Source organism: Pongo abelii, chromosome 13 (genome assembly GCF_028885655.2).
Source record: "Pongo abelii isolate AG06213 chromosome 13, NHGRI_mPonAbe1-v2.0_pri, whole genome shotgun sequence".
In the NCBI taxonomy this organism is placed as follows: Eukaryota; Metazoa; Chordata; class Mammalia; order Primates; family Hominidae; genus Pongo; species Pongo abelii.
Window position 1 is genome coordinate 73,537,433 of NC_071998.2, and position 23,515 is coordinate 73,560,947.

Below are 23,515 nucleotides of genomic sequence, written 5' to 3' on the forward strand. Positions count from 1 at the left end.
ATAGATACACAGATAATATGTGAACTATCTTGGTTAATAGTGTTGTTCAAATCTTCTGTTACCTTGCTGATCTTCTCTTTAGTTGTTCTACCCATTATTGATAGTGAGGTATTGAAGTCTCCAATCAATATTGCTGAATGGCCTATTTCTCCCATAAATTCTGTCAAATAAGCTTCATGTATTTTGGGCCTCTGTTGTTAGATGCAAATATGTTTTTAAGTGCTGAATATTTTTGATAGATTGACTCATATTATAAAATGTCTTTGTCTCTAGCAAAAAATTTTGTCTTAAAGTCTATTTTGTTTATATTACTAGCTACTAATTACAGTTACTCCTACTCTTGGTTAGTGTTTACATGGTATATCTTTTTTCATCCTTTTATTTTTAATTCATTTTTTGTCTTTGAATCACAAGTGAATCTCTTATAGATACCATAGAGTTGTATCATTTTTATCCATTATGCCAATGTCAGCCTTTTAAGTAGAGATTTTAATCCATTTACATTTAAGTCAATTACTGATAGATAGATGTTACATGTGCCATTTTGCTATTTGTTTCCTATGCCAAGTGATTTTTGTTCTGTTCCCTCATTACAGTCATCTTCTGTGCTAGATATTTTCTAGTCTACCATTTTAATCCCTTGTAATTTATTTTACTATTTTTCATTTTCTAAGCAATTGCTCTAGAAATTGCAAGTAACACCTGAGCGTTAAATAACCAAGTTCAAATTAATACCAATTTAATATTAATAGTATACAAAAAAATTGCCACTAAAAAGCTTTGTTCTCTTGCTACTTCATGCTTTATTGTCACAAATTACGTCTTTATAGATTTTGTTCCCTTGACATATATTAATAATTATTGTTTTACATAGAGTTTTAAAAATAAGATAGAAATAAAAATGAGCTATAAACAAAAAAAATTTATACTGTCTTTTATATTTACCTATGTAGTTACCTGTTCTAGTGCTCTTTATTTATGTTGATTCACATTACTATATAATATCCTTTAATTTCACCCTAAAAAGCCCCTTTAGTGTTTTTGTAGGGAAGATCTGCTAGTAAAAAACTCTCTTGGCTTTTGTTTATCTGTGAATGTTTCAATTTCTCTTTCATTTTTAAAGGAGAGCTTTACCAGATAGAGAAGTCTGTCGATCTTTTTCTATCAACACTTTGAATATGTCACCTTACTGTCTTCTGGCCTCCATATTTTGATGAGAAATCATTTGTTAATCTTATTGAGGATCCTTTATAGACGATTTGTTTTTTGTCTTGTTGGTTTCAAGATTCTTTGTCTTTGAGTATCAAGAGTTGATTGCAATTTCTCTATATGTGAATCTGAGTGTACCCTACTTGAAGTTTATTGAGCTTCTTGTATGTGCAGATTAGTTTTTCATCAAATTTGGGACATTTCAGCGACTATTTCTTCAAATATTCTTCCTTATCCTTCTCCTGTCCTTCTGGGACTTTATATATATATAGATAGTAGATAGATATAGATATAGATATAGATATAGATATAGATATAGATATAGATATAAATAGATACTTATGTTGGTCTGCTTAATGGTGTCCCACAGATCACTGAGGATTTGTTCATTTTTCTTCATTCTTTTTTCTTTGTCTTCCTCAAACTCGATAATCTCAGTTAACCTATCTTCGGGTTCATTGACTCATTCTTCTGCATGCTCAAATATGCTGTTGAGCCCCTCTAGTTAATCTTGCATTTCAATTGTTATGCTTTTCAATTCCAGAATTTCTATTTTTTTAAATAATTTTCTTTATTGACATTCTCTATTTCATGAGACATTATTATCAGATTTTTCTTTAGTTTTTTAGGCATGGCTTTATTTAGGTCTTTTAACATATTTAAAATAGCTGATTTAAAGTCTTTGTCCAATGAACCCAATGTCTGGGATTCCTCCAGGATAGTTTTATTGTTTTATTGACTGCTTTCTTTCCCCTGTGTGTGTATGAGCCATCCTTTTTTTTTTTTTTTTTTTTTTGAGACAGTCTTGCTCTGTTGCCCAGGCTGGAGTGCAGTGGTACAGTCTTGGCTCACAGCAACCTCCACCTCCCAGGTTCAAGTGATTCTCCTGCCTCAGAGTCCCGAGTAACTGGGATTACAGGCATATGCCACCACACCTGGCTAATTTTTGTATTTTTAGTAGAGATGGGGTTTCGCCATGTTGGCCAGGCTGGTCTTGAACTCCTAACCTCAGGTGATCCTCCTGCCTCGGCCTCCCAAAGTGCTGGGATTACAGGTGTGTCACTGCACCTGGCCCATACTTTCTTGTTTCTTTGTATACCTTGTAATTTGGGGTTAAAAATTGGACATTTAAAAGTATATAATATGGCAACTCTGGAAATCAGATTATCTTCCCTCCCCAGAGTTTTTGTTGTTGCTGCTTTTAGTTTTTACTGTGTTCCTTATTTAGTAACGTCTCTGGAATAATAATAATTATTATTATTATCTTATTATTATTATTCCAGAGAATAATAATAAAGTCTATATTATCTCTCATGTATGGCCACTGAAGTCTCTGCTCAGTTAGCTTATGGTTAGCTACTAATTGGACAGAATGTGCCTAAAATATCTAGAACCATTAAATCTCCTAATATTTACTGACAGGCTCTGCGTATGTATTGGGACATGCTTTCAACATTCATCCAGTCAGGTGGTTTTCAACTCTGCTTTAACTTCACTTTCTACTTGCAAAGAGTCTCAAGATCAACCAGTCATGAGTGTTTGGTTTCTTCTCAGGTATTTGCTGTGCATGCACACAGCCCTATACCTGCACATGACCTTCCATATTTCTAGGGATATATTGGAGCTTTTAAAGTCCTTATGGACATCTAGCCAGGTGCAGTGGCTCACCCCTGTGATCCCAGCACTTTGGAAGGCAGAGGCAGGTGGATCACTTGAGGTTAGGAGTTTGAAACCAGCCTGTCCAACATGGTGAAACCCCGTCTCTACTAAAAATACAAAAAATTAGTCAGGCATGGTGGTGCACACATGTAGTCCCAGATATTCAGGAAGCTGAGGCAGGAGAAACACTTGAACCTGGGAGGTGGAGATTGCAGTGAGCCAAGATTGCACCACTGCACTCCAGCCTGGATGACAGAGGGAGACACTGACTGAAAAAAATAAAAATAAAAATAATTTTTTTTAAAATAAACTCCTTATGGACATCTAATTCCTCAGCCTTTTGTTTTGAGCTTTTTGGTCAGTGCATTGTTTGCCCCAGCTGTTATCCATTGCCTCAAGTATCTGTGACATTAAAACATTCAACAAACAATCCCTGGGAAGAGGATTTTAGCTCTACTAAGTTTCAGTGAGGTAAAATAATGACTAGTCTTTTGAGTGGGGTCTTCCAGGGAACTACCAGACAGTCAAACAATGACGATTCTTTGAGAATGAATGATTTACTGCTTCCATCAGTACCAAAATTGTGAGATGTTATTTTTAAGTGGCCACTGAGCTGGGGAGGGAGATGGGACTAGGGTAAGTTAAAACAATAACTACAAAGCTCACTGTTCTTACTAAGATCCAGCTATGTTACATTTTTATATTCTTTTTCTTTTATTTCTTTTTTTTTTTTTTTTTGCTATTTATCTTGTTTTTTGCATAAATGCCCCAAGGAGTGCTGCAAGTCAGAGTTCTGAAAAAAGTTGATTCTGGCTATTTTTTCCAGTTTTTTAATTGCTATGATGGACAGGGATATTTTTGAAGGTCCTTACTCTGTCATTTTCACTGACCCATCTTGTAAAGCTTCAGTTATCATGAAAATCTTCAAACATGAACCAATTATGTCCCTCCAAATTCCAGATAAAAATGTACTATAGTATGAGATAGCATTTTAAATGTATATTCTACAGAATGATAGCTTCATAAATGTTAGTTGAAAGTCCCATAATCAAGTAAATTATAAAACATTGGGCTGAACAATGTTTAACAGACTTCTTTATTGGAAGACTTCTTGGTGATTTTGACATATGGGTCATCTATTATAAATCTCTATTCAGAAGATAATGTGCAACATTTCTCAAATTTACTTAACCATGAAACTATTTTTATCTTCAGGGTGTTTTGTGGGACTGGTTTAACAATGATTAAAATGGAAACATACTATCATGAGATGTCATTCCTGTTCCACAAGATCCTATAGTTTATATTTGCACTGTCTAATATCATAGCCATTAACCATATGTGGATCTTGATCACTTGAAATATGTCCACCTGAATTTAGACGTGCTATAAATATGAAATACCCACTACATTGTGAACATTTAGTACAAAAAAATAAAAGGTCTAATACTGTTTATGTTGATTATATGTTAAAATGATAATATTTCAAATACATTAGGTTAAAATAAAATATATTATTAAAATTATTCAAATTATTTTCATGTTTCCTTTTCTAATGTAGCTACTAGAAAATTTTAAATCATACATGTGGATTGATTTATATTTCTATTGAAAATACATTTCTAGAGCCTTCCTGGGAATTTCTTCTCATTGTCTGAAACCAGTTCAACACCTGTATTTTATTTATCAATTCTGGGAATTTACAGATTTGTTTCCTTGTCTTTTAAAAGTCAGGTGTATATAATATCAAAGAGAGAACTCATTAGATTTCCTTAATATTAAGTTTTCTGTTTTAAAAAAAATTCTGATAATCAGCACATGACCAAAATACAATGAGGATATTTAAAAAGAAGAGTCTGGATAGTGTACAACTCCTGCTCTGGGGTTGGCACTTCCAATTATTAAATGGAATATTTAATACCTAATTACATATTGGTGTTTTAACAAGGGACCTGGCTAATTAACAAGTGATTCTTAGGCTACTTGTTTCTCTTTTTCTCATATTATAGTTTTTACTTTATTCAACAATAATTAAGGTAGTCTCATGTCCAAGCATAACTGGGGATCTCCCTCAGATTGATGAATGTAGAGTCCCTGGAAATTACTGCAGTAATCTCCATTGGAAGAGAGGCCTATTAGTTCCAATATCCCAGGAAAGGGCAATTAGGACCCTTATGGTTTGAGAATTTAAAAGGAGATGCTACCTGGGGAGGAAGAAAGATGGCAGTTCTGGAACCACTAGTTGACAAGTGCCAGACCAGTTGTAATCAGTCAACTAATATCCTAGAAGGTAGCTGTATAAGGGAATTAAGGAATTAAACACCAGTAGTTACAGTCTTGATACCTCAGTCTTGGGGTGCACTGCTTGGAACTGAGATAGTGAGACGAATCTCAACGAACCCAGTTGGCTCAAGTGAAGCATCACTGAAGCAGGGGACTCTGGAATCTGGAGAATCATGAATCTTTAGCATCACCCCTATGGCTGCAGGAAGCAATGGCAGTAGTGGACTAATGAGATTTCAGTCTCTTCACTTGGGTGAAGCTGGATAAGACCCTTCCCGCCTTAGACTGTGTTGCCCCAAGGGGTCTAGTATAGTTTAGTGAGAAGGTAAACCAGAGAGGAAGAAAATGGATTTCCTATAAATGAAGCAGAAATTGCTTAAGTAAACAATTAATTATAAAAGTAAAGAAATATGACCATATTTTAATTTGAAGTTTATAGAGCAGTTCGTGCCAAACTATACAAAATACCTAATTTATATATATTCCCCTTACAAAATAACCCTCTTTACAGTTGAGTGAATAAATCTCCTTCCTTCATACTTTCATTTATCATGTATTTTCTCTGTTTAGGAATCTATAGATGTTCCTTTGGCCTATCTTATCATAGTCTACACTATAGACTCACAGGTGCCCATAAAATGATAAAATGAAATGAATAACTAATTCATGATCCCTTTTCTTAAAGCAACCAGATTTTTTTAAAAAAGATAATCCGTAAGTTTCCTACCCTCTTTTGCTTATCCCTGTAGAGCTCAGGTCCAGATACTTGAGCTGGTGACAGCTCCATGCCAGCGCATGGATTCCTGCATTGGTAATCTGTCAGCAACCACTCACATCAAGATATCTAGAGTGTAAGTAAAAAGGACTTAATAGAGGCTTTTCACAAGTGGGCACACTTAGCTTCCCTTCTCCTATCTGTAGAACAAGAATTGGACAACTAGCTGAGAGGACGTTTTAGTGGAGTTTGCTGTTATAAAGAAGAAACATACCAGTGCAATTCCAGCCACACTGTGCCTTGTCCCAAGTCTCCCTTTTCTAAGCAAGAAAAGAATTGTTTTCTATCCTCCCCACAACTGCTTGGTCAAACACCATGAGCTCTAAATATCTAGAGAAGTTTAGCCTTCCCTAGATTTTCACAGAATTTTATGACAGTAACAGTGATCTAAGATTACAAGAATGATCTAAAAAAAAGACATTAAAGATAATATAAACAAGATTTCTATAGGCAGAGTTCAAATAAAACTGAACTGTTTTTGCTGATTTCATTTATGTATATTCTAAGTATCAAAATCGAGAAGAAGAATCAAGAATTTCCTAAATGAAAAACTATTTAAGAAATCATTATTGAATTTTACAGGAACAAAATAGCTTCAGCTTCCATAATAGAGAAGAGCTTTGTATATAAAAATCTATGCAGCTATAATAATAACTATATTACTACCTTTTCATTCTTTATATCTGCCTGGCTTAGATGGGACCCAGGGGTAGGAACCTGTAACAAGGGGTGGAATTTCCTGCCTTTTATCTCCTTTTCCTTCTTCTAAAGGCAAGAGGACATTTTGGGGTAACGGAAAGTTTAGTAGGAGGGTTCAGGTGCTGGGTTCAAAAGTGCTAGCAATGCATTCCAGAATGCAATTCTCTTCCCTCTTAGAATATTAGGATGCAAACTTCTATAGCAGCAGAGTATCCTTACCTTAACGATATTGCATATTAAAGATTAAAACTTCCTGAGGAAAAAAAAATAGGATGCACAGCCAGATGACTTGATGTTGAGGCCTACACTGCCATTTACTAATTAGCCAAATTTGGTCAAGTTACTTAATTCTTTTGAGCTCCCGTTTCCTCTGGAAAAATAAATGAGAACAACTCCAACTACTTAAGAGTTGGAGTTGTTCTGATGATTAAATATGTGTGTCCATAAAATTGCTAATCAAATAAAAGGTAAAATTCTTTGAAAATGCCTCGTCTAAATTCCCAAACCACAGAGTCATTTAATCTAATCGAATGGTTAACATACACCACTAAATTCCTGCGTGATTTGTTGGGCAGCCACAGAAACAGGCTAATAATGCTACATCATATAAAATAGGAGGTTCTTTTTTCAGTGTCCTTTGTAGCTCTATAATTTTGGATTGTAAGAAAGTGGGGGAAAAGGCTATAAGGTGGGAATAAATTAAGCAAATCGTGTTGTGGCTTAGACTCTTTAAAAGAACACCTTTAATGCTATACCTTTCTCTGGTGCATACTCAAGGGTAAGTGGGCTTCTGTTATAGTGTGCATTTATGACCACTTTGCCTTCATTTACCTCTTCACATCATCCCAGTTCTCATCCTTATTTGATGGTGAAAGGAAGAAATGGTTAAATCATTTATTGATATTACAAGACAGGCCCATTAGGAATATAAAATGGTCACAGTGCTTTTGTTAAAATTATATTATAAATTTTCCTTCAAAAAACCTTCTTTTGGTCAAACAAAATGTCACATATCCCAAACCTCATGTCTATTTCTTCCTAATTCATTCTATTCCATTCAGTATTGATGGGTCAAGTCACTTCACAGAGTGATGCTGGCTGCTCCACCAAAACAAAAAAGGATCAGGCAGAATTCCAGCTGGCTTCTCAGCCAGTGACCATTTCTAATTCATCCATCAAACAGACAGTATTGGTTATTCGGGTGATTTAAATAAAGAAAAATCAAAAGACCAAACCCATCATCTTAAAGAACAATGGAATACCTTTGCTGGGGTCTGATTAGGATGCTTACACATGAAAAAGTACCTGAGGACTCGTAGATTAGTGCTGATTTCCACCAAGCTCATGCCTGTTACTTGAGGGCAGGAGCTGAGAACTAGGTTGTCCAGTTAAGGACACTGTGTCACAGTGAGATGGGTGAGCTGATCCCTCACCTACAGGAGGAAACAAGGACTTGTTTTCAAGTTCAGGTCTTCCTGCACACAGAAGATAGGGCAATAAATCAAGTGTGCTAGAGGCATGATATGAATTTGTTCAGATGAGTTAGCATCGTCATCATCATCATCGTCATCGTCATCGTCATCATATTTATAGTTCCCAGTTGAGAAGTGCCTAAGTATGCCAGATTCCTAGGTAGGCCTTTTATAGGCACTAGTTCTAGTGCTTACAATAGTCCTATAAAATAGATGTTATTTCTTACAAATAAGAAAATTGTGAGTCTGGGAGTTAAATATCTCATTGAGGTTATCCCTAAGTAAACGAAGAAGTTATAGTCAAATCTAGGGCTGATGGCTCCAGAGTCCATACTGAATGAACTTTCAGTTGAGAACTAAACTAATAAGAGTCAGTCATCTTATGCAAGCACCCAGGTTCTCTATTAATACAATCAGCAACTAAGAGAGACTTGATAATACTAACCAACTCCATTTTATATGGAGTTGGCTGTAAGATTCTAAGATTAATAACAAGTTTAGGCCTAATAGGTTTCATTTACAATTATTATTGAATAAAATGAGTTATAAAACACTAAAAATTTGAAGTGCTATTAGAAGATCAAAATATACCAAACTGGAAGATTATAAACATAGGAAAAATCAAATCTAACCTATGATTAATCCCACGATTTTATGTGATTTTTCTGCTTAGTTTAACTACTGTTTACTGTTTGTATTTTTAACCCTCATGTTTATGACTATCTACTCTGTTGACAGAAAGATTTTATTTATCTCCCTAATATCATTATAATCACAAAATTATTAAGTGCCTAATTGCAACTAAGATGATGTATTAGTCCATTCTCACACTGCTGATAAAGGCATACCCAAGATTGAGTAATTTAAAAAAGAAAGAGGTTTAATTGACTCACAGGTCCACATGGCTGGGGAGGCTTCGCAATCATGGTGGAAGGCAAGGAGGAGCAAAGTCACATCTGACATGGCAGCAGGCAGAGAGGGAACTTGTGCAGGGAATTCTCATTTATAAAACCATCAGATCTTGTGAGACTTATTCGCTACCACGAGAACAGGAGGGGAGAAAACCCCCCATGATTCCATTATCTCCATCTGGCCCTGCCCTCAAGACATGGGGATTATTACAATTCAAGGTGAGATTCGGGTGGCGACACAGAGCCAAACCATATCAGATGGTTCTAGGAACTGAACACAGACCCAGATTTTTTCCTCTCATAATTTATAATAGAGCAGGATCTGAGAATAGTGGCTTATTGTAGATGTACACACCCATAGATTATCAAATTCTCTATATCCTTCATCCACCCTGACATCTATCTCTGTCTTTCCATATATCTATATTTGTTATATGTTCTATCTATCCATATATCTATGATGTCTCATTATTATGCTGTAATATTCCCTGTACCTGTTATAGTCTGATTTAAGTGCACATATATATACTTATGCTGTCTACATAAGCGACTACAAAAGCCCACTTTTAAAACCTTAAACTCCAAAGGCTGAAATCTCAAGGGCAAAGTTAGCATGTTTTTCTTCCATGATGACTCTTTTAAGAACTTATTGAAAAGCTTGGCATTCAGAGAACATCACAGAAAGTGTCTGATGTTCCAGGGCATAAAAAGATGGAAAATCATAGGCGAGATCCTGTTCACCATACCGTGTTATGCTAAGTTATTTTCTCATACACTCAGGTGATCCACCCTTTAAGGTAATTTTATGTAAGAGAAAGTCAAGCTTATATAGCGGGCAAATCAAGAATTAGCTATTCACTTTACAAATAGTTTGAGGCATAGTTCCAAAATATAGCAATCCCTTACTCAGTAGTTAAAATGAGACTTGATTCACAAAATTTCAATTTATACATAATTTGCTATGAGATGGTCTTGATGACCTGGTCTCAGCCTAGTCCTTAGCACACATTTATGAAGCACTGACCTTGTCCCAGGAACTGTGCTTTGCTTGGTGAGCAGCACCTGGAGCACCCACAAAGATATTTTGGGGGCAGCCTCTAAATTTGTGAGCTTGCATACATTAGTGCCAGAATCTGCAGAATCCCCATTGGAAAATAAAAATCAGAGAGTCATGGAAGTGCTTATCCCATATTATGCTTAAAGTAACTAAGTGACCTCAAATATTATGGTGATACAGCACTTATGAAATCAGACGCAAATAATTTAAGCAGTAGCGCAGCACCCATCATCTTATTTAAGATATCAAGCAATCCAACATTATGTACATATTGTTAATTTAAGAGTTTTTCATGCATTAAAAGTGAATGTCTAGAAATTAAGTAAGACTAAGCTACTGTTGCTGTGTGTTTTGCAGTTTTGAGTGAAAACAGACTAAGAATGAGACTTTATTTCTTCCCAGAACTTTGAGCTTGTGAAAGACTTTCCCAAACATATCTAAATACATCATCTAGCAAGCTGACAACAGACTTTCAACTTTTAATGAATAACTTCTTTCAAGTACATGACATTTCTGTTAAAAAGAAAAAGAAATATAGTATTGTTCTCTCATTGCTTCTTCAGAGAGCATTCAAGGCAAGAACAGTCAGAGCCCAAGATGAAGCTAGTGAAAGATAAAACTGAACTCATAAAATTTTTCATTCAGCTGCTTACATCAGAACAGCTTTTCACTGGCTTTCAACCAACCAGTATCACAAAGCTTACAAAAGTCACATGGTGATCATCTGTTCTCAGCCAGAAATACTCTCCACTCTAAATTCACAGAATATTATGTGAATCAATATTCAATTTATGAGAATCAGCCCATCTCATTGTCATATCATTTTTAACTAATCATATTTGGAAGGAGAAGTATACCCCCTCTCCTTCCATATGGAAGGAAGTCAATGGGATTTCATGATAACAAATCAGAAAGCCTGGTTCCATGCTTGCTAGCTTTGTGACCTGTACCATACCTCTTGCAACTCCTAGAACCTCAATCATTCTGCCTGCAAATTGGAGACGCTGCTACTTCTGACACACGGAAGAGAGGAAGTTAATGAAATAATATTATAACAAGTGCCTTGTACAGTTCCTGGAACATAGAATGGGCTCAATAAATGATAGCTATTATCATTGTTATTATCTCTTATGTTTTTCATAGTTTTATTGATTTCTGTAAATGTCAGTTCAGTTACACAAATGGCAAAAGATTCAGTTGATTGGTCAACTATTAGGTATATTACCTACTAAATAGCAATGTTTCCTTAGGAGAATTATATTTGCTCCTCAAGTTTCAAATATTTCTTTTTTTGAGTAGTCATAATCCAATGTGTAAACACTTCTTATCACACAGATACTAGGAGATTCTGTCCCCCTTTAAATGTGCATTTCAGGTCATTACTTCACGATGACATGAGAAAACTACAAAAGCATTACTAGCCTTATATTCTGGCAATATAGAAACATGGAGACCACTGAAAAAGTCATTCTGAGTCCAGAAAGTCTCACCATTTTGAAAACAGCAACATTAAGCAGTTACCTCTCATAAATTTTCCAGGCTCCTGAAAAGGCAGGCCTTAGAAACCTTGGGGACACTCCCGATGTTCAGGGTCTGCAGGTGCGGACATTGCAGGGCCAAGGATCCTACACTCCTAGTGGTAAGAGCAAGGCAGCCAAATACTTCTATTTTGTGAAGACTGATAAAGAAAAAAAAAATGTGAAATATTGTACTGTGCACCCTGATGCACTATGCATGAGCAGATCACTAAAGTTACTTGAACAACATTTTTATTTTTCCATGGTGGAAAGCCTGCATTATGAAGTCACATTTGAGAAGTTAATATATAGTGCCGATAAGGTGAAAAGAGTGTGTAAATGATTCAATGAATGGATAAAATTCTCTAGGCATGTTATCTTCAACACATACACACCACGTTGATTCTCGTTATTCATTGTAGTTAACCTTCCATAACGTTGCTGTAAACACTGAATTAGTGGATACTGAACCATAGCTCTTATGGGAAAAACAGTTAAGTTCTTGCAACATTTTCATCTCTGGTCACAACACTTTCATCAATCAATCAATATACAACCTTGTTTTATGTGTGTTTCTGTTTAGTGACCATTTATTCAACATATCTTGTTAATTCACTACCACTGAACTCATGGCCAACGGCACTACAGCTCACGCCTGAGGGAAGCTTCTCTAACACATATATTTTCTCTGTAAGGCACATCACAGCCTTCTTGCACTCAGAAACACCTAGTGCTTCAGTACTATGTTTTGGGACTATTTTAAACAGTGAAATCGCAAACAAAAAGCACAAAATGTGAAAAAAAAAAAAAGGTGGCACAAATGTGAAAGACATTTCTTTTTGATACAGAGTTTCACTCTTGTTGCCCAGGCTGGAGTGCATTGGCATGATCTCTGCTCACTGCAACCTGCGCCTGTGGGTTCAAGAGATTCTCCTGCCTCAGCCTCCCAAGTACCTGGGATTATAGGCGCCTGCCACCACACCCAGCTAATTTTTTGTATTTTTAGTAGAGACAGGGTTTCACCATATTGGCCAGACTGATCTCAAATTCCTGACCTCAGGTGATCCACCCACCTCGGCCTCCCAGAGGACATTTCTTTACTGTATAAGAGCAGAAACAAAAAGGTAAAGCCTCATCTTGTTGGACCTCAGCTGCCAATACACACCTTAAGTGACTCAGCTTTGTTGCTGCCGTGCACATGTCTGCAAATGGCCACAAAACGACCTTGTGTATTGATATGGGGGTTACAAATATGTTTTAGAAAGCAGTCAAATTTGCAAGTGTGGAAAAGAGAGTTTCTTATAATCATAGCTCCTAAGAGGAGAGGGCATGCTACATCACACAGGGCTACACACAAGTTCAGGCAGGAGGCAGAGGGAACAAGGGAAAAACGTGAGCAAGAGGCTTCAATGTGGTTCCCACTGGAATACAGACACAGGAGAGGCAGGGTAAGCAGGCTTAAGATTGGCTAGTTTGAGTAATTTCGCCAGGCTCTGGGGCACAAGGGCCACCCCTTGTTGTCTGGTACCCTGCCCTGGAGTGATGAGGACAGACGGGTAGCAGCTTGGAAAGGTAAGAACTAGATAAAGGAGGTAGTTGGGGGGTACAAGCCTTGGATTGGTTGGGAAAGCACATTTGCAGCTGAGTCCTTTGCTGTCTCTAGGAATTGGCTAGCCCCGGAAGGGACAGTCTTCAGAGTCAGCATGACTCCAGATGTCAAAACATCAGAATAAAAAGCAACATGCTTAGTGTACATCTGCACGGGCCACTTCCCTCTGGCTCTCCTCCTCCTTCAGTGGGTCCCCAGTTATCACACAACCAAAAGAAGGGATCCTCTGCTCTGAGCATTTGAAGTCAAATACCCAAGGCAGCAGCCTTTTGCTTGATATGGTCACACACACTGCAGAGTGTAAAGCTGAGTGAGGTGTTTGTAGGAGGCCCAGGCTTGAAACCCACCATTGTCATCATTCAGTAGTCCCTGAGAATATCATTTAGCCACTTAGAACCTCTGAGGTTCTTTTAAACAATCGGCTTATTAGTGATGATAATATCTACCAAATTTTTATGATAACTAATAATGAGATAAGGTACTTTAAGACTATAAAGGAGTAGGTAAGTGTTAGTATTTATAGTTATTTTAACAGCGTAAAACAGATTGACAGAGGTGAAAACTGAAGTGTTTATGAGTGAAATAATATATTTGGGGTTTGCTTTAAATTATTCCAGCAAACGGACAAAAAAGTGAAAGGGACTGACTTTTCAATATTTGAAAAAAATGTTGGTTATTATTAAAGGTGTATGATGGGTATAGGGCAATTAATTCTAAAATTCTCCTTTTGAGTATTCATGAATGTTTGTATAATAAAAATTTCTTTATGCAGGGTGAAAGACAGAGGAAAAAAAGAGGTATTAGATATTAGCAATCATTGGAGAATTACTATTATATAAAAACACAAACACTATTGTATAAGACTTATTTTTATGATTGTGAATCAAAAGCCCATCCTCTTCCTTAGATCCCTGGATTGCTAAGATGTCTTGATCTTTTCACTAGTTCCAAATATCTATAGGCTAATATTGACTTAGGTTAATCAAATTCTTGTTATAATACATTTGTATTAAGCAATAGAATTCCTAGTGGTAAAACTATAATCAACATGTTATGACTGCTTCATGATGAGAAGTCCCATTCAATTAGGGAATTTCCCCAATCAAAGGCCCTTCACTCTCAAGAGAGCTTCACTGAATAGCAAGTGGAGGCTGCTTAATTAGTGAGGTTAAAACATCTTTCAGAAACAAGGTCAAGATGACATTTCTATCTGTGCCAAGCGATGAAAGAATCCTCCAAACACAGCCCTCAGAAATCTTGGTGTGAAAATTTCTGTAAGACTTATTGACAGGAGATAAAGGAAAATATATTGATCTTAATATCAATGAATTTTTCTTTAGATATATACTAGATTTTTGCTTTACATAAGAATTTCCTTAAGCTTTCCATAAAATGACCAACTTTTTGCTTGAGAAAACTCTTTCTCTGAATTCATTATTCTTGTTTGAACAAATAAGAATCCTTAAAAAAAATCCATGAACCATAATTGTAAGTCAATCAACAGAGAAAATTTAAAAATCAGCAATTCTATGAGAGTCACCTCTTCATAGTGTCTTCATGGTTAAGAAACTGAGAGAGCTTGCGAGAAACATTGAGTCAGTCCATGCAATAAAGAGATGGACAATATAAGAGACCCTTCAATCAAAATGTTTTATGCAACCACAGAGCACTCAATAACCAATGTGTCTGCCACAGAAAAGGACAGGAGATGAATCTACATAAATATACATGGTGGTATCAGTCCATCTGAACTACAAAGAATGATTTCCTTTTTCTTCCCATAAAAAGAAAATTTCAGTGACAAATCCTGAAAAGTCTTTGCCTCATCTGACCAAATTATTCTGCATTTCCGAAGTCATTACATTCTTGGTAGGATGTATCAACTTTCAAACCCCTCATTTAACTTCGTGTACTTTAATATAGCCTACAATTATATTAAAACAGTGTTAGTTCTCTAAAAACATTTAACTGCTGAAACTGCTGGATATTTTATAGAATATCCAGAAAGTGTGAAATACAACAGGTCACATTATTTAGCACTTGCCCACTACCAGGACCAGTGTGCTTTAAACAAAAGACAATTTTACATCCCTTCTACGCTTCCAAACCTCACTTTGGTGACAAGAATAAAGAAATATAGATGAGCTAGGAGGAGCAAAGCAAAGCTTCATATTTATTGAGTGTCCATATTGATGGTACAAGCTAAATAACTATTCATAATTTTCATTTTTAACTGGGAGGAAAATGAGGTTTAGGAGTTGCTATGTAGCCTCCTCAAGCCTGGACATCTACAAGAGGCTAAATTTCAACAATTCATGCTCTTTCCACCTCCTTTTGCTGCTTCTGAAGCCAAACTGAGGCTTACATTAGTAGTGAAATGTTTGAAATATCTTCTACCTCTTCCTACCTCAAAGAGTCATAAAGTCAAATGAGATAGTATGGAATCCTATACTGAGCAGCACTATGTTAAAAGTGAAAAAAAAATGAATGAATAAATAAAAAAGATAGACAGCAGCCATTATCAAGTCTAGAAAATGACAGGAAGTCCTACTTGATAAGATTAGTTTCAAATACACTAATTCGGGGTCACTGAGAATCGACACAATGTACCTTGCCTGTCACTCCCCAAGTTTATTTATCAAATCTAAATTCCTCTGAATGTGTTTGTGTTTTCACTTGACAAGCCAATTAATCTAACAGAAGTGATTAACTGAAAATAAAATTTTCTTTTCTTGACCTGAATTTTCCCATAATAGCAAATACACTAAGACAAAATTGTTGCATTTATAAAAGGAAAATGCATGGTATAACATGGGATCATGTGCTTGAGAATACATTGCAAACTGTTCTAAAGCCTGTAAATGCTATGAAAATATGTGCTTGCATTATTACAAATCCAAGCCAACTAATGCCAAGTGGGCATGATGCTAAGACATAAAAGCTGAAAATAATCATAGCCAGGAATTTTGGTTATAAGGCTCAATAATAATAGGACTTTTACACCATCCCATGTGCCAGCTGCAGGACTGCAGCCTGGAAGAACACCACCCAAGGCCAAGTGGCTACAGAAATAGCAGCTGCTGAGATCATCATTATCTAAGCCCAAAGAAGTCATCTGAACATGAGGCCCAGTGACCACTCTCCTCAAAGAGATTAACTGCAAACAACCATGTGTTTTCATCAGGAATACCCAAAGTATAAGTCTCTGGCCAGTCATCGTTCCTCCACCTTCATCTCTCTTACCTGGTACTTCCGGGCCCTGGATCCAGACTATTCCTCCCCAACCCATCTAAATCCTTGAGCTAGCTCTCTGGAAATGCTGCTCCATACACTAATTTTCTATGAATGTATCTGTTTCTTTGCTTAATCCCTCCACCTTGTTTTAGGAGAGATCCCTGATGCAAATACTTGCCCATATCCCTCACAAGTGAACACTGTTTGTTCCTTCACTGTCAAAGTAGCTGAAAATCAGGATGTGGAGTTTTTGTCCTCTGTGCTTCCCATCACCCCTTGCCAGCAATGATCATCTACCCCTATGTCATGTGTGACAGCTGCCATCTGCCATCCTTCCAATGACTCATCACTTCCCTTTTCCCCCAGTCACCATCATTCCTGGGAGACTTCAGCACATGCTCATACCCTTCCTCTCCACCTCAAGTCCTCCCACCATCCTGGGTGACTTCAATAACCAAGTGGATGACCCATCTAACAGCTTGACCATGGGCTCTTGATGTCCTTATCACTCATGACCTGATCTTCATCTTTGTGTCCCATCAGCCACCTGCTCCACTAGGATGGCTTTAGACTTTGTCATACCCTGAAATTACTAACCGGGACATCTCTCATTTAGACCCTGTCTCCTTTTCCTTCCTACTTATAAACTATTTTATTAAATATTCCCATTGTGACCATCCTTCTCCTTTTCAGGGCCTCCAAATAACTATCTGCTTTACTGTCACTTCTACCATCAGCCTTCTAATTTCTTCATTTTCATTCTCTTCCTGTTTAAATTCCAGATTCACCATTTCAGTGATAATCTGGCCAGTATCCCAAGGTCCTGTCACACGTGTCTGGCATAATCAAAATCCACATGAACATTATCCATGTTCTCTGGCCTTGCACTGCAGCAAGTCGCACAACATACTGACATTTTAAACAAATGAGCAGCAACCTACTACACTCATCTGGTCAACATACTACCCTCTCTAGAATGTCTACTCCAAATCTATGGCATCTCTCCCTAGACATGTCCATAGAGTGCCAGCTTCCTCTTTCCTCAGAGCCAATGAACTCCTACTTCATGGAGAATGTTAAAGCCCTCCATACCTACCACAACATTCTTCTGTGCAATTTCTCATCTTTCTCCACTTCTCTTACATTGGTTGAACACTTCTCTTCCTTTCCAGAGCCAGCTCCTAATCCTTGGATGCCATCTACCCTAGCATTTTCCAGAAACATACACTACTATCATCTATTTTTCTTGTCTTATCCAATTGTTCCATCTCAAATGAATCTATGAATCTTTCCCACTGGAATTAGAGCATGTTCAAGTCTCATCAGTTAGAAATCAAAAGGCTCCTTCGACTTCACATTTCTATGCAGCCATCACCTCCTCTCTCTTTTTTGCCCTCTGGACAAAATTTCTGTTTTCTATTTCCATTTTCTTATTTCCCATTTTCATCAATTCATGCCAAGCCAGTTTTTGACGTGTCGCTCTCCTAAAACAACTCTTGTGAAGATTACTAATTATTGATAGAAGCTAAATCAATAGATATATTTAACATTTTGTTTTATATACTTTAGGCAGTCCTGGACACTGTTACTGTTGTTCATTTCTTAAACCATTCTCCTCTTTGTATTTAAACACACATGTTTAAATGTGTGTTTATGGTTTAACTCCAAGTAGTGGGAGGGTGGAGAAATAAATATTCCTGCCTCCTCTTGTGGCCCCTAGTCTAGTACTCCAAACACCAAAAGGACCAATAAACTCTTGTTTAAACAAGCAGTGTCTTTGGAAACAACAATATGAGTGACCCAGGAAACCTGTTTTAAAAATCTGTCTGTTGAAAAATACAGATGAATCTCAGAAACATGTTGAGTGAAAGAAGCCAGACATAAAAAGTACACACTGGTCTATAATCCTATTTAAATCAAGCTCAAGGAAAGGCAAAATTAAGTCATGGTGATATAAAAGAGAAAAGTGGTTACTTCTGGGGTGGGGGGCAGATTACAACTGGAGAGGAACACGAGGGAGCTCTCTGGGGTGATGGAAATGTTCTATACCTTGATCTGGGTAGTGTTTACATCGGTGTATGTATGTGTAAAAAATTGTCAAGTACAAGCAGATGTGTTCATTTTACCCCTTGTAAATTATACCTCAATAAGAAAGAAACAACAAAATTAAATAAATATGCCTCATGTCAGATACAATCTATATAAAAGGGAAAACCTGGATGTACTTACTTGCGCACTTAAGCCAGAAGTCAAAGAACTATGGCCCCCTGGACAACCCTGTTTTTGTAAATAAAGTTGGAATACAGCCACACTCATTTGTGGACAGAAACTGTATCTTCTTCAAAGCCTCTAATATTTACTATCTGGCTCTTTTCAGAAAAAGTTCACCTACTCCTGACCTAAGCAGTTCAGAATTTTTTGGTGGGGGTTCATGGATCTCTGAGAGAATCCAATGAAGGCTAAGAGATTATCCCCCCAAAAAAACACAGCTTCTTAAATACAAAACGTGATATAATTTTTAGGAAGTTCATGCACTCTCTGAAGCACGGTCATCGAAATTCATCTTAGGACCTTCTGTTCACAGTTTTTGTCACTGATTACTAAACCACTCTACTGAGAACCATCCACAGGGGGGCTCTCTTTTCTTTGAACTACATCTGATTGAACTTCTATTTCACACCCTTGCTTGCTCCACAGAACTACTCATGGTGACAGCCAATAACAGTTATCCTGATCATAATATCTCATCCTGTATCTATCAACTTATTTTGTTCTCTCTCAAGGGAACAATCTATACACAACCCAACTCTGAGAAGCCTTTGTGAAAATGTATGTAGTCTGGTACCAAGATAAACCAAGAGTACCAGAAGTGAGGAACTGGCAGTCTCTAGCATCAATATTGAAAAAACCATAAGGCAATAGCTTACAGACAAAGGAGTTCATTAGCAGTGCTGCATGCTGGAAGAATATTGGCACATCTATTCAATTCCTCAGTCTCAATATAGAAGAAGTAAAAACATGTGTACCAAACAATGCAGCGTATGTGGATATTGTAAGCACTTTTACAGCAGGGCTATGCCTATGCATCTATTTAGCCCCTGTGGTGCCTTGCACATTGTAGGAACGTAATGAGTAATAAAGAAATGGACGAATTAAGCCAGTTTATAAAAATGAAAGTCATTATTTTGTAAATGGTTTAGGCTTCCTGGGGGCAACGTGATAGTGTGATTTATGTTCCACTCCAGAAAAAGACAATTATTTGTAGAGAATACTCCCTGTGTTTCTGTAACTCTGATTTCATATTAATGTGCTCACAAAACATATATCAAAGGTCTACTTGGTGGGACGCCTGCCAACTTATTAGCACCATTTATTGTCCTGAAAGAAAGCACTCGCAGAAGTCATTTAATGAGGACATGGCATGTTTTGACCAATTCCTGAATAATAAGAAAAACCCATCTTCACACAAAACGAGAATACTCCAGTCAGCATGATCACTGATCTAATGCTAATTTTACAGTTCTTCATTACTGCCTTCACAGCTGCTGTATGAACAGTGGGTGGCATCTACAAGAGCTGATTAATGCTGGGATTTAAATTGCTGAAAATTGAAGGAATGTGCCCCATGCTGACAATTTGTTAATCAAAAATTGTCATTTCTACCACTGTGCAAGCTTTAGCCCATTTTATAAAAGCCATGTACATTTCCTCCCAGACGCAACGTTATAAATTCCCCCCTCAATAAGACTGAATTATTTTTCCTAACAGTTAAAAGGTTTTATGGATTCATAAGAGGCTGAATCTCCCTAATTCCAATGAATCAACTTCTAAAGTGGAAGAAACATATCATTTCAGTTCACATTTTCCAATTTTTGTATCAATTTGTGTGCTAAGAATGTACAGATCCATGCTAATAGTCAACTCTTATAAGTTTATCAAAAAAGCATTTTATTACTTAAACAATCATATTTTTAAAACAAATTAAATGACCAAAACTCCTCCTGTTGTATTCATTTCTAGTAGTTAGCATTATTAAAGCCTCAGAGCAATTAGCGTGCTTCAGCATATGCAAAGCGGCCCTTTCAAATGAAAAGATGATGACCAGCAAAGCGACCATATTTTGGAACCAAAGAGACTCAAAAGAATATCAGGCAGACCTTAGTTCCTGTGGTTCCTAAACCACAGGGGACATGGAACAAACTTTCCTAGTGGTTCTTATCACCCCTTCCCAATTGGCTTGAGGTCAAGCAGGCACTTCCCTCCCCCTTCAGAGTATACCAATAATTTATTTTTTAAAAAACCCCTTCTCCCAATTCTTCAACCTCCACATCCTGTCATATGGGCTGAGAATAGATGTTTGCCAAATGCTGGCAAATCTAATATTCTAATCTCTTGGCATGGCCTATTTGGGTGGTCTAGCACCTTAACTTAGAATGAAAAGGTGGGGACTTGTTTCAAACTTTGTATTTGAAGGGTACCACAGAAGACAAGCTATGAGGCCCAGAGTATACACAAAGAGGAGAGTCAGAAGAGATAGAGCCAAGGCCTTAAACAGATTCTTCAGTGAAAGAATAAACCATGTTCACCCCAAAAAGGGAGGCAGAGTAGAAATTGTCTGTCTTCCCTGACCTGATTACTCACAATCAGTAGCTGGCTGTCATGCTGTTGGTGGCCTAAATTTATACCACCTGTTTGTTCTGAAAAGCCCCAAGAATTTCTTTCACAGTAATTCTGGGTTAGTTGTGTTCCAGGAATCAGGAAAGAAAAAAACAAATCCCCACTAGAGAAATGTATATTCACCCAGTTCTCCAGGCATTCCCAAAAAAAAAAATCAAACATGAATTTACATGAAAAAAAATCACCAACCGCATGACACCATAAGCAAGAACTGCGAGAAACAACCAGCAGCAGATTCAGATGTGCGAAGCCTGCATATGCTGGAACTTTTAGATGCAGAATATAAGATAAGAATGCATAATGTCACTAAAGAAATAACAGTATTGAAAGTATGAGCAAATAACAAGAAACAATCAAACTTGGTTAGGCAGATTTAGGGGGTAAAAAGAAAACTTCTAAGAAAACAGTGTAATAACATGTAAAACTCAATTGATAGATTAAACAGCAAATTGCATGCAATGAAATACTTAATGAAACAGAAATAAACCTGAAGACAATGTGCAGGATTCAGATGCTAACAAGACATCAATTCTTCCAAAAATAAATACAAGAGAGTAGAAGCGTGGTTACCAGGGTTTGAGAGAGCAGAAAAAATGGAGAGATGTTCTTCAAAAGGTATAACCTTCCAGTTTTAGGTGAGTAAGGTTTGGAGGCCTAAAATATAGCATGGTACTATAGTTTAATAATAATATACTGTGCACCTGGAATTTTCTAAGAAAGTAGATTTTCAGTATTCTCATCACGAAAAAACAAGTAACTACATGAGGCAATGACCATGTTTATGAGTTTGATTGTGGTAATTATTTCACAATACAAACATATATCAAAACCATCACATTGTTCACCTTAAATATATACAATTTTTATTTGTCAGTTATACCTCAATAAAGTTAGGAAAAAAGAATACATACAATTGTCATGTTTTCTTTTTGCATTTCTGGTTTCCAAGAATAATATCTTAAGAGTTAGTTGAGAAAATAACATTGAAAAACAGAACAAAATGGGTGAATATGTAAATAATTTCAGGGTATCAAAGCCTTTTAAACTAAAAACAATGGAAGAAAGCATAAAGGAGATTAATAAATAACAAATTTTGTAATTCTGAACATAAATTTCTTAACTATAAATGACAAAACTAAAAAATACTTGCAATAGCTGTAAGAGGCTAATATTCTCTATAATAAGAGCTCTTAAATAAAACTGAGATATTTAAATATGAAAAGAATATGAACATGTATTCGAAGAGTAGAGGCAAATAACCAACGAACTTATAAATAAATGTATTAATAAATGTTCAACTTTGCTATTAAAGAGCAGCAGCAAAGCAAATATGATATATAATTAAATCTATCAAATAAGCAGATTCTTATTTAAAATTATATATAATAATGTAATAATGCTAGCAAATGAGGTGATATTGACACTTTCACATTCTGGTGGAGTGAATGTTTTACTACTTTCTAGAAAGCTATTTTACAATATATACGTTCATGTCTGTTAATCCAGTAATTATACCTCTAAGACTCTATTTTAAGATTTTTCATCCTATTACATATAAAAGTAAACATTTAGAAACCATACCAATATTCATTAGTGAATTGGCACATTCATTTCATGTAACCATTAAAAAGTATGTTTTAAGGGCTGGGAGCAGTGGCTCATGCCTGTAATCCCAGTACTTTGGGAGGCCGAGGTGGGCGGATTACCTGAGGTTGGGAGTTCGAGACCAGCCTGACCAACATGGAGAAACCCTGTCTCTACTAAAAATACAAAAAAATTAGCTGGGCATGGTGGCGCATGCCCGTAATCTCAGCTACTCAGGAGCCTGAGGCAGGGGAATCACTTGAACCCAGGAGGTGGAGGTTGCGGTGAGCCAAGATTGTGCCATTGCACTCCAGCCTGGGCAACAAGAGTGAAACTCAGTCTCAAAAAAAAAAAATATGTTTTAAAAGGATGTTTACTTGAGAATAAATCAGAAATGATCAATTGTGAATATGCTGTCAATGCAGTTAATGAAAAAAAGATACAAAACTCTATACTTGGGATGATAATTTTGGGTTTTTTTTGTTTTTTGTTTTTTTAATTTCCACACATAGAGAAAAGACAATGGAGAAACAAAGATGTAAACTGTGTTTATCACTAGGTGGTAGAATTATGGGCAATTTAAAACCTTTGTTCTGTAATTCTGTAGATTCTAATTAAAAAAACATTGTTTTTATAGTTTAAAAAACACTATATTTAAAATACCTATTGATTTAAAAGTCAATTTTCAACACACATATAAGAAATAAAATAAAATAAAATATTGATATAATAACCTGTGTTGCAGTAAGTCAGGGATCCCGAACGGAGGGGCCACTGGAGCCAAGGCAGAAGAACATAAATTGTGATTATTTCATGGACATTTATCAGT

At 36.4% G+C, this 23,515-nt stretch overlaps 1 long non-coding RNA gene across 3 annotated transcripts in view; it reads right to left on the reverse strand.

Annotated features, from left to right (window-relative positions):
* Positions 1-23,515, reverse strand: part of LOC129047895 (uncharacterized) — a 153,361-nt gene that overhangs the window by 23,022 nt on the left and 106,824 nt on the right. For 2 of the 3 annotated variants that reach the window (XR_010136532.1, XR_008509761.2), the window contains one exon: positions 11,587-11,743. The exons of the other annotated variant lie outside the window; for it this stretch is intronic. This is a non-coding gene — a long non-coding RNA (uncharacterized LOC129047895). The remainder of the gene's footprint in view (positions 1-11,586; positions 11,744-23,515) is intronic. 3 annotated transcript variants of the gene reach the window in all.